The 10999-nt window shown below is 46.5% G+C and overlaps 1 long non-coding RNA gene across 1 annotated transcript; it reads right to left on the bottom strand.

Moving 5' to 3' along the window:
* Positions 1-4390: 4390 nt before the first annotated feature.
* LOC125381890 lies at positions 4391-9232 on the bottom strand. The gene is made up of 3 exons (XR_007222114.1): positions 9199-9232; positions 6979-7052; positions 4391-4464 (listed from the first exon to the last, which is right to left on the bottom strand). It is a non-coding gene; the product is annotated as an uncharacterized LOC125381890 (long non-coding RNA).
* Positions 9233-10999: the final 1767 nt, after the last annotated feature.

Here is a 10999-nt window from a genome sequence, read left to right as displayed (position 1 = left end):
CGTCGAGGAAGCCGCCCATTTTTTCTGAAATGGGAGAGAGAGTGAATGAAATTGTTCAGCCAAGATGGGGTTTTGCATGGTCAAAGGGATCAGGAGGGGCCTATGCAACAGCCCATGACTGCCTGGGGGGTCCAGGGAGGGGCCACCCCATCATTGTAGACTTAAGACTTTCAGCAGGTTTAAGGGCTCCTATAGCTGCCCTTAAACCTGCTGAAAGTCTTAAGTCTACACAAGCTCTTTAAAAAAAGACAGAGAGAAAAAGAATTTTGATTTGATTTTTGACCAGTTTCCTAGGGTGCCTTGGGCTGTTTGAAGCTCACCTGGCAAGCTGGAAGAACCTCTGAGGTGCACACTGGCTGTTGTCTTGACGCGCCGAGGAAGCCGCCCATTTTTTCTGAAATGGGAGAGAGAGTGAATGAAATTGTTCAGCCAAGATGGGGTTTTGCATGGTCAAAGGGATCAGGAGGGGCCTATGCAACAGCCCATGACTGCCTGGGGGGTCCAGGGAGGGGCCACCCCATCATTGTAGACTTAAGACTTTCAGCAGGTTTAAGGGCTCCTATAGCTGCCCTTAAACCTGCTGAAAGTCTTAAGTCTACACAAGCTCTTTAAAAAAAGACAGAGAGAAAAAGAATTTTGATTTGATTTTTGACCAGTTTCCTAGGGTGCCTTGGGCTGTTTGAAGCTCACCTGGCAAGCTGGAAGAACCTCTGAGGTGCACACTGGCTGTTGTCTTGACGCGCCGAGGAAGCCGCCCATTTTTTCTGAAATGGGAGAGAGAGTGAATGAAATTGTTCAGCCAAGATGGGGTTTTGCATGGTCAAAGGGATCAGGAGGGGCCTATGCAACAGCCCATGACTGCCTGGGGGGTCCAGGGAGGGGCCACCCCATCATTGTAGACTTAAGACTTTCAGCAGGTTTAAGGGCTCCTATAGCTGCCCTTAAACCTGCTGAAAGTCTTAAGTCTACACAAGCTCTTTAAAAAAAGACAGAGAGAAAAAGAATTTTGATTTGATTTTTGACCAGTTTCCTAGGGTGCCTTGGGCTGTTTGAAGCTCACCTGGCAAGCTGGAAGAACCTCTGAGGTGCACACTGGCTGTTGTCTTGACGCGTCGAGGAAGCCGCCCATTTTTTCTGAAATGGGAGAGAGAGTGAATGAAATTGTTCAGCCAAGATGGGGTTTTGCATGGTCAAAGGGATCAGGAGGGGCCTATGCAACAGCCCATGACTGCCTGGGGGGTCCAGGGAGGGGCCACCCCATCATTGTAGACTTAAGACTTTCAGCAGGTTTAAGGGCTCCTATAGCTGCCCTTAAACCTGCTGAAAGTCTTAAGTCTACACAAGCTCTTTAAAAAAAGACAGAGAGAAAAAGAATTTTGATTTGATTTTTGACCAGTTTCCTAGGGTGCCTTGGGCTGTTTGAAGCTCACCTGGCAAGCTGGAAGAACCTCTGAGGTGCACACTGGCTGTTGTCTTGACGCGCCGAGGAAGCCGCCCATTTTTTCTGAAATGGGAGAGAGAGTGAATGAAATTGTTCAGCCAAGATGAGGTTTTGCATGGTCAAAGGGATCAGGAGGGGCCTATGCAACAGCCCATGACTGCCTGGGGGGTCCAGAGAGGGGCCACCCCATCATTGTAGACTTAAGACTTTCAGCAGGTTTAAGGGCTCCTATAGCTGCCCTTAAACCTGCTGAAAGTCTTAAGTCTACACAAGCTCTTTAAAAAAAGACAGAGAGAAAAAGAATTTTGATTTGATTTTTGATCAGTTTCCTAGGGTGCCTTGGGCTGTTTGAAGCTCACCTGGCAAGCTGGAAGAACCTCTGAGGTGCACACTGGCTGTTGTCTTGACGCGTCGAGGAAGCCGCCCATTTTTTCTGAAATGGGAGAGAGAGTGAATGAAATTGTTCAGCCAAGATGGGGTTTTGCATGGTCAAAGGGATCAGGAGGGGCCTATGCAACAGCCCATGACTGCCTGGGGGGTCCAGGGAGGGGCCACCCCATCATTGTAGACTTAAGACTTTCAGCAGGTTTAAGGGCTCCTATAGCTGCCCTTAAACCTGCTGAAAGTCTTAAGTCTACACAAGCTCTTTAAAAAAAGACAGAGAGAAAAAGAATTTTGATTTGATTTTTGATCAGTTTCCTAGGGTGCCTTGGGCTGTTTGAAGCTCACCTGGCAAGCTGGAAGAACCTCTGAGGTGCACACTGGCTGTTGTCTTGACGCGCCGAGGAAGCCGCCCATTTTTTCTGAAATGGGAGAGAGAGTGAATGAAATTGTTCAGCCAAGATGAGGTTTTGCATGGTCAAAGGGATCAGGAGGGGCCTATGCAACAGCCCATGACTGCCTGGGGGGTCCAGAGAGGGGCCACCCCATCATTGTAGACTTAAGACTTTCAGCAGGTTTAAGGGCTCCTATAGCTGCCCTTAAACCTGCTGAAAGTCTTAAGTCTACACAAGCTCTTTAAAAAAAGACAGAGAGAAAAAGAATTTTGATTTGATTTTTGATCAGTTTCCTAGGGTGCCTTGGGCTGTTTGAAGCTCACCTGGCAAGCTGGAAGAACCTCTGAGGTGCACACTGGCTGTTGTCTTGACGCGTCGAGGAAGCCGCCCATTTTTTCTGAAATGGGAGAGAGAGTGAATGAAATTGTTCAGCCAAGATGGGGTTTTGCATGGTCAAAGGGATCAGGAGGGGCCTATGCAACAGCCCATGACTGCCTGGGGGGTCCAGAGAGGGGCCACCCCATCATTGTAGACTTAAGACTTTCAGCAGGTTTAAGGGCTCCTATAGCTGCCCTTAAACCTGCTGAAAGTCTTAAGTCTACACAAGCTCTTTAAAAAAAGACAGAGAGAAAAAGAATTTTGATTTGATTTTTGACCAGTTTCCTAGGGTGCCTTGGGCTGTTTGAAGCTCACCTGGCAAGCTGGAAGAACCTCTGAGGTGCACACTGGCTGTTGTCTTGACGCGTCGAGGAAGCCGCCCATTTTTTCTGAAATGGGAGAGAGAGTGAATGAAATTGTTCAGCCAAGATGGGGTTTTGCATGGTCAAAGGGATCAGGAGGGGCCTATGCAACAGCCCATGACTGCCTGGGGGGTCCAGGGAGGGGCCACCCCATCATTGTAGACTTAAGACTTTCAGCAGGTTTAAGGGCTCCTATAGCTGCCCTTAAACCTGCTGAAAGTCTTAAGTCTACACAAGCTCTTTAAAAAAAGACAGAGAGAAAAAGAATTTTGATGTGATTTTTGATCAGTTTCCTAGGGTGCCTTGGGCTGTTTGAAGCTCACCTGGCAAGCTGGAAGAACCTCTGAGGTGCACACTGGCTGTTGTCTTGACGCGCCGAGGAAGCCGCCCATTTTTTCTGAAATGGGAGAGAGAGTGAATGAAATTGTTCAGCCAAGATGAGGTTTTGCATGGTCAAAGGGATCAGGAGGGGCCTATGCAACAGCCCATGACTGCCTGGGGGGTCCAGAGAGGGGCCACCCCATCATTGTAGACTTAAGACTTTCAGCAGGTTTAAGGGCTCCTATAGCTGCCCTTAAACCTGCTGAAAGTCTTAAGTCTACACAAGCTCTTTAAAAAAAGACAGAGAGAAAAAGAATTTTGATTTGATTTTTGACCAGTTTCCTAGGGTGCCTTGGGCTGTTTGAAGCTCACCTGGCAAGCTGGAAGAACCTCTGAGGTGCACACTGGCTGTTGTCTTGACGCGTCGAGGAAGCCGCCCATTTTTTCTGAAATGGGAGAGAGAGTGAATGAAATTGTTCAGCCAAGATGGGGTTTTGCATGGTCAAAGGGATCAGGAGGGGCCTATGCAACAGCCCATGACTGCCTGGGGGGTCCAGGGAGGGGCCACCCCATCATTGTAGACTTAAGACTTTCAGCAGGTTTAAGGGCTCCTATAGCTGCCCTTAAACCTGCTGAAAGTCTTAAGTCTACACAAGCTCTTTAAAAAAAGACAGAGAGAAAAAGAATTTTGATTTGATTTTTGACCAGTTTCCTAGGGTGCCTTGGGCTGTTTGAAGCTCACCTGGCAAGCTGGAAGAACCTCTGAGGTGTACACTGGCTGTTGTCTTGACGCGTCGAGGAAGCCGCCCATTTTTTCTGAAATGGGAGAGAGAGTGAATGAAATTGTTCAGCCAAGATGGGGTTTTGCATGGTCAAAGGGATCAGGAGGGGCCTATGCAACAGCCCATGACTGCCTGGGGGGTCCAGGGAGGGGCCACCCCATCATTGTAGACTTAAGGTTTTCAGCAGGTTTAAGGGCTCCTAAAGCTGCCCTTAAACCTGCTGAAAGTCTTAAATCTACACAAGCTCTTTAAAAAAAGACAGAGAGAAAAAGAATTTTGATTTGATTTTTGACCAGTTTCCTAGGGTGCCTTGGGCTGTTTGAAGCTCACCTGGCAAGCTGGAAGAACCTCTGAGGTGTACACTGGCTGTTGCCTTGACGCGTCGAGGAAGCCGCCCATTTTTTCTGAAATGGGAGAGAGAGTGAATGAAATTGTTCAGCCAAGATGGGGTTTTGCATGGTCAAAGGGATCAGGAGGGGCCTATGCAACAGCCCATGACTGCCTGGGGGGTCCAGGGAGGGGCCACCCCATCATTGTAGACTTAAGACTTTCAGCAGGTTTAAGGGCTCCTATAGCTGCCCTTAAACCTGCTGAAAGTCTTAAGTCTACACAAGCTCTTTAAAAAAAGACAGAGAGAAAAAGAATTTTGATTTGATTTTTGACCAGTTTCCTAGGGTGCCTTGGGCTGTTTGAAGCTCACCTGGCAAGCTGGAAGAACCTCTGAGGTGCACACTGGCTGTTGTCTTGACGCGCCGAGGAAGCCGCCCATTTTTTCTGAAATGGGAGAGAGAGTGAATGAAATTGTTCAGCCAAGATGGGGTTTTGCATGGTCAAAGGGATCAGGAGGGGCCTATGCAACAGCCCATGACTGCCTGGGGGGTCCAGGGAGGGGCCACCCCATCATTGTAGACTTAAGACTTTCAGCAGGTTTAAGGGCTCCTATAGCTGCCCTTAAACCTGCTGAAAGTCTTAAGTCTACACAAGCTCTTTAAAAAAAGACAGAGAGAAAAAGAATTTTGATTTGATTTTTGACCAGTTTCCTAGGGTGCCTTGGGCTGTTTGAAGCTCACCTGGCAAGCTGGAAGAACCTCTGAGGTGCACACTGGCTGTTGTCTTGACGCGCCGAGGAAGCCGCCCATTTTTTCTGAAATGGGAGAGAGAGTGAATGAAATTGTTCAGCCAAGATGGGGTTTTGCATGGTCAAAGGGATCAGGAGGGGCCTATGCAACAGCCCATGACTGCCTGGGGGGTCCAGGGAGGGGCCACCCCATCATTGTAGACTTAAGACTTTCAGCAGGTTTAAGGGCTCCTATAGCTGCCCTTAAACCTGCTGAAAGTCTTAAGTCTACACAAGCTCTTAAAAAAAAGACAGAGAGAAAAAGAATTTTGATTTGATTTTTGACCAGTTTCCTAGGGTGCCTTGGGCTGTTTGAAGCTCACCTGGCAAGCTGGAAGAACCTCTGAGGTGCACACTGGCTGTTGTCTTGACGCGTCGAGGAAGCCGCCCATTTTTTCTGAAATGGGAGAGAGAGTGAATGAAATTGTTCAGCCAAGATGGGGTTTTGCATGGTCAAAGGGATCAGGAGGGGCCTATGCAACAGCCCATGACTGCCTGGGGGGTCCAGGGAGGGGCCACCCCATCATTGTAGACTTAAGACTTTCAGCAGGTTTAAGGGCTCCTATAGCTGCCCTTAAACCTGCTGAAAGTCTTAAGTCTACACAAGCTCTTTAAAAAAAGACAGAGAGAAAAAGAATTTTGATTTGATTTTTGATCAGTTTCCTAGGGTGCCTTGGGCTGTTTGAAGCTCACCTGGCAAGCTGGAAGAACCTCTGAGGTGCACACTGGCTGTTGTCTTGACGCGCCGAGGAAGCCGCCCATTTTTTCTGAAATGGGAGAGAGAGTGAATGAAATTGTTCAGCCAAGATGAGGTTTTGCATGGTCAAAGGGATCAGGAGGGGCCTATGCAACAGCCCATGACTGCCTGGGGGGTCCAGAGAGGGGCCACCCCATCATTGTAGACTTAAGACTTTCAGCAGGTTTAAGGGCTCCTATAGCTGCCCTTAAACCTGCTGAAAGTCTTAAGTCTACACAAGCTCTTTAAAAAAAGACAGAGAGAAAAAGAATTTTGATTTGATTTTTGACCAGTTTCCTAGGGTGCCTTGGGCTGTTTGAAGCTCACCTGGCAAGCTGGAAGAACCTCTGAGGTGCACACTGGCTGTTGTCTTGACGCGTCGAGGAAGCCGCCCATTTTTTCTGAAATGGGAGAGAGAGTGAATGAAATTGTTCAGCCAAGATGGGGTTTTGCATGGTCAAAGGGATCAGGAGGGGCCTATGCAACAGCCCATGACTGCCTGGGGGGTCCAGGGAGGGGCCACCCCATCATTGTAGACTTAAGACTTTCAGCAGGTTTAAGGGCTCCTATAGCTGCCCTTAAACCTGCTGAAAGTCTTAAGTCTACACAAGCTCTTTAAAAAAAGACAGAGAGAAAAAGAATTTTGATTTGATTTTTGACCAGTTTCCTAGGGTGCCTTGGGCTGTTTGAAGCTCACCTGGCAAGCTGGAAGAACCTCTGAGGTGTACACTGGCTGTTGTCTTGACGCGTCGAGGAAGCCGCCCATTTTTTCTGAAATGGGAGAGAGAGTGAATGAAATTGTTCAGCCAAGATGGGGTTTTGCATGGTCAAAGGGATCAGGAGGGGCCTATGCAACAGCCCATGACTGCCTGGGGGGTCCAGGGAGGGGCCACCCCATCATTGTAGACTTAAGGTTTTCAGCAGGTTTAAGGGCTCCTAAAGCTGCCCTTAAACCTGCTGAAAGTCTTAAATCTACACAAGCTTTTTTAAAAAACAGAGAGAAAAAGAATTTTGATTTGATTTTTGACCAGTTTCCTAGGGTGCCTTGGGCTGTTTGAAGCTCACCTGGCAAGCTGGAAGAACCTCTGAGGTGTACACTGGCTGTTGCCTTGACGCGTCGAGGAAGCCGCCCATTTTTTCTGAAATGGGAGAGAGAGTGAATGAAATTGTTCAGCCAAGATGGGGTTTTGCATGGTCAAAGGGATCAGGAGGGGCCTATGCAACAGCCCATGACTGCCTGGGGGGTCCAGGGAGGGGCCACCCCATCATTGTAGACTTAAGACTTTCAGCAGGTTTAAGGGCTCCTATAGCTGCCCTTAAACCTGCTGAAAGTCTTAAGTCTACACAAGCTCTTTAAAAAAAGACAGAGAGAAAAAGAATTTTGATTTGATTTTTGACCAGTTTCCTAGGGTGCCTTGGGCTGTTTGAAGCTCACCTGGCAAGCTGGAAGAACCTCTGAGGTGCACACTGGCTGTTGTCTTGACGCGCCGAGGAAGCCGCCCATTTTTTCTGAAATGGGAGAGAGAGTGAATGAAATTGTTCAGCCAAGATGGGGTTTTGCATGGTCAAAGGGATCAGGAGGGGCCTATGCAACAGCCCATGACTGCCTGGGGGGTCCAGGGAGGGGCCACCCCATCATTGTAGACTTAAGACTTTCAGCAGGTTTAAGGGCTCCTATAGCTGCCCTTAAACCTGCTGAAAGTCTTAAGTCTACACAAGCTCTTTAAAAAAAGACAGAGAGAAAAAGAATTTTGATTTGATTTTTGACCAGTTTCCTAGGGTGCCTTGGGCTGTTTGAAGCTCACCTGGCAAGCTGGAAGAACCTCTGAGGTGCACACTGGCTGTTGTCTTGACGCGCCGAGGAAGCCGCCCATTTTTTCTGAAATGGGAGAGAGAGTGAATGAAATTGTTCAGCCAAGATGGGGTTTTGCATGGTCAAAGGGATCAGGAGGGGCCTATGCAACAGCCCATGACTGCCTGGGGGGTCCAGGGAGGGGCCACCCCATCATTGTAGACTTAAGACTTTCAGCAGGTTTAAGGGCTCCTATAGCTGCCCTTAAACCTGCTGAAAGTCTTAAGTCTACACAAGCTCTTTAAAAAAAGACAGAGAGAAAAAGAATTTTGATTTGATTTTTGACCAGTTTCCTAGGGTGCCTTGGGCTGTTTGAAGCTCACCTGGCAAGCTGGAAGAACCTCTGAGGTGCACACTGGCTGTTGTCTTGACGCGCCGAGGAAGCCGCCCATTTTTTCTGAAATGGGAGAGAGAGTGAATGAAATTGTTCAGCCAAGATGGGGTTTTGCATGGTCAAAGGGATCAGGAGGGGCCTATGCAACAGCCCATGACTGCCTGGGGGGTCCAGGGAGGGGCCACCCCATCATTGTAGACTTAAGACTTTCAGCAGGTTTAAGGGCTCCTATAGCTGCCCTTAAACCTGCTGAAAGTCTTAAGTCTACACAAGCTCTTTAAAAAAAGACAGAGAGAAAAAGAATTTTGATTTGATTTTTGACCAGTTTCCTAGGGTGCCTTGGGCTGTTTGAAGCTCACCTGGCAAGCTGGAAGAACCTCTGAGGTGCACACTGGCTGTTGTCTTGACGTGCCGAGGAAGCCGCCCATTTTTTCTGAAATGGGAGAGAGAGTGAATGAAATTGTTCAGCCAAGATGGGGTTTTGCATGGTCAAAGGGATCAGGAGGGGCCTATGCAACAGCCCATGACTGCCTGGGGGGTCCAGGGAGGGGCCACCCCATCATTGTAGACTTAAGACTTTCAGCAGGTTTAAGGGCTCCTATAGCTGCCCTTAAACCTGCTGAAAGTCTTAAGTCTACACAAGCTCTTTAAAAAAAGACAGAGAGAAAAAGAATTTTGATTTGATTTTTGACCAGTTTCCTAGGGTGCCTTGGGCTGTTTGAAGCTCACCTGGCAAGCTGGAAGAACCTCTGAGGTGCACACTGGCTGTTGTCTTGACGCGCCGAGGAAGCCGCCCATTTTTTCTGAAATGGGAGAGAGAGTGAATGAAATTGTTCAGCCAAGATGGGGTTTTGCATGGTCAAAGGGATCAGGAGGGGCCTATGCAACAGCCCATGACTGCCTGGGGGGTCCAGGGAGGGGCCACCCCATCATTGTAGACTTAAGACTTTCAGCAGGTTTAAGGGCTCCTATAGCTGCCCTTAAACCTGCTGAAAGTCTTAAGTCTACACAAGCTCTTTAAAAAAAGACAGAGAGAAAAAGAATTTTGATTTGATTTTTGACCAGTTTCCTAGGGTGCCTTGGGCTGTTTGAAGCTCACCTGGCAAGCTGGAAGAACCTCTGAGGTGCACACTGGCTGTTGTCTTGACGCGCCGAGGAAGCCGCCCATTTTTTCTGAAATGGGAGAGAGAGTGAATGAAATTGTTCAGCCAAGATGGGGTTTTGCATGGTCAAAGGGATCAGGAGGGGCCTATGCAACAGCCCATGACTGCCTGGGGGGGTCCAGGGAGGGGCCACCCCATCATTGTAGACTTTAGACCTTCTGTAGCTTCAAGGGTTTCTGTTGATACGCCAAGGAAGCCACCATTTTTTCTCTGAAATGGGAGAGAGAGTGAATGTCATAATAACAATTTACATGAAAAAATTGCACCTTTACAAAAATAGTAGTCTTGACTGGGACTAAACTTATGTCAAAGCATTTCAAGTTACTTGAGACTTAGAAAGTTCCAGTAAAGACTTCTGCAATGATTAATACCAACAAATCTGTTTTTATTTCTGATGAAACTGTCAGATCATGATCAATGCGGTTATGTCTATTTTACCTGGGTTTTTTTAATTTCATGTTGTTCATACTTTTCGACAGATCTTCCATCTTGAGTAACATTAAACTGCATGTGCTCATATCTAATTAGATCCAATTAGATGCTCATCTATTATTATCTGGAATAATGGAAAATATCATCACTGATCATGTATTATATCTAATTTTATTATTTGCCAAATGGTTATTCATAGATGTATATTGAATTTGAAAAATAAATTCCAAACAGATTTTATACAAATAGGGCATCATATCATATATTCTTTTGTTTGGAGATTAAAGTTGTGTCACTTTAATACATGGAATTGAATTTCATACTTTTTACTTCATTTTCTGTTCAGAATCTGTTCATATGGTTATTTTTATCCAGAAAGAAGATTGCACATTCCTGAACCTCTGTCTCTCAGACACATTAGAATAAATGGAGAAAGGCAGCCAACTCAAGTCTAGAATGATTTGGCAAGTCCTAATTGCCTGAGCCATGGGCCTGATTAATAAACATTGTTCTAGGCACCATTTGGATTTTATTTTATATATTTATATCACAAGCATGATAACTCTTTTTCTGGGACACCATGTGAATCTACTCCCTGGAATCTTTTCAGGGTTTCGGAAATAAAAAATATATAGTTGCATCTTGTAGTTGACCAACTTTTGCCACACGCAGAGATTGCTTTGCTCTTGAATATAGCAGAGATTGCTTTGCTCTTGAATATAACAAGTAGAGAAAGGTATATTGTATAAGTATGGAGCATGATGACAAGAGGCTTTTAATGTGTTGGATCTGCGAGTAATAGCAAAGACATGTCAATGTTTCGATGAGGGCTAATGTACACCACCGAATGTTTCGGAGTGAGGCGAGTTGGGTTGACTCTGTAATTCTCGGAACTTTCGATCTGTCCGAAGTCGAGGCTCGCAAATATAGTCCAGCACAATATTCAAAGACACATAAACTACATGTTATATACCTGATGTAGAGATTGTGAGGGAAACATCGTATCGCGCAATGACAGCCGAGACAGCGATGCGTTCGTTAGACATCAACAGCTTTGAGGAAGATAGTGTCACGTGCATACACAAGCCACGCCCACTCATGAATATTGTAGACTTAAGACCATTGTAGGTTTAAGGGCACAACAGGCGTTGCTTAACGATTTATAACACGCTGAAAATAGATTAAACATATACTCAACAACAAAAGTTCCTGTGACACCAAATATTTTAGTGTATTTTTCAAACAAGTAAAGTTTGGTTTTCAATATTGTAGGACATGTATGGAATCAAGTCACAAAAACGCAAC

The sequence above is a fragment of the Haliotis rufescens genome, unplaced genomic scaffold (assembly GCF_023055435.1).
Source record: "Haliotis rufescens isolate VD_foot unplaced genomic scaffold, xgHalRufe1.0.p SCAF_2, whole genome shotgun sequence".
In the NCBI taxonomy this organism is placed as follows: domain Eukaryota; kingdom Metazoa; phylum Mollusca; class Gastropoda; order Lepetellida; family Haliotidae; genus Haliotis; species Haliotis rufescens.
Note: the sequence above shows the minus strand (reverse complement) of the source record. Positions and strands in the feature narration are given on the sequence as shown.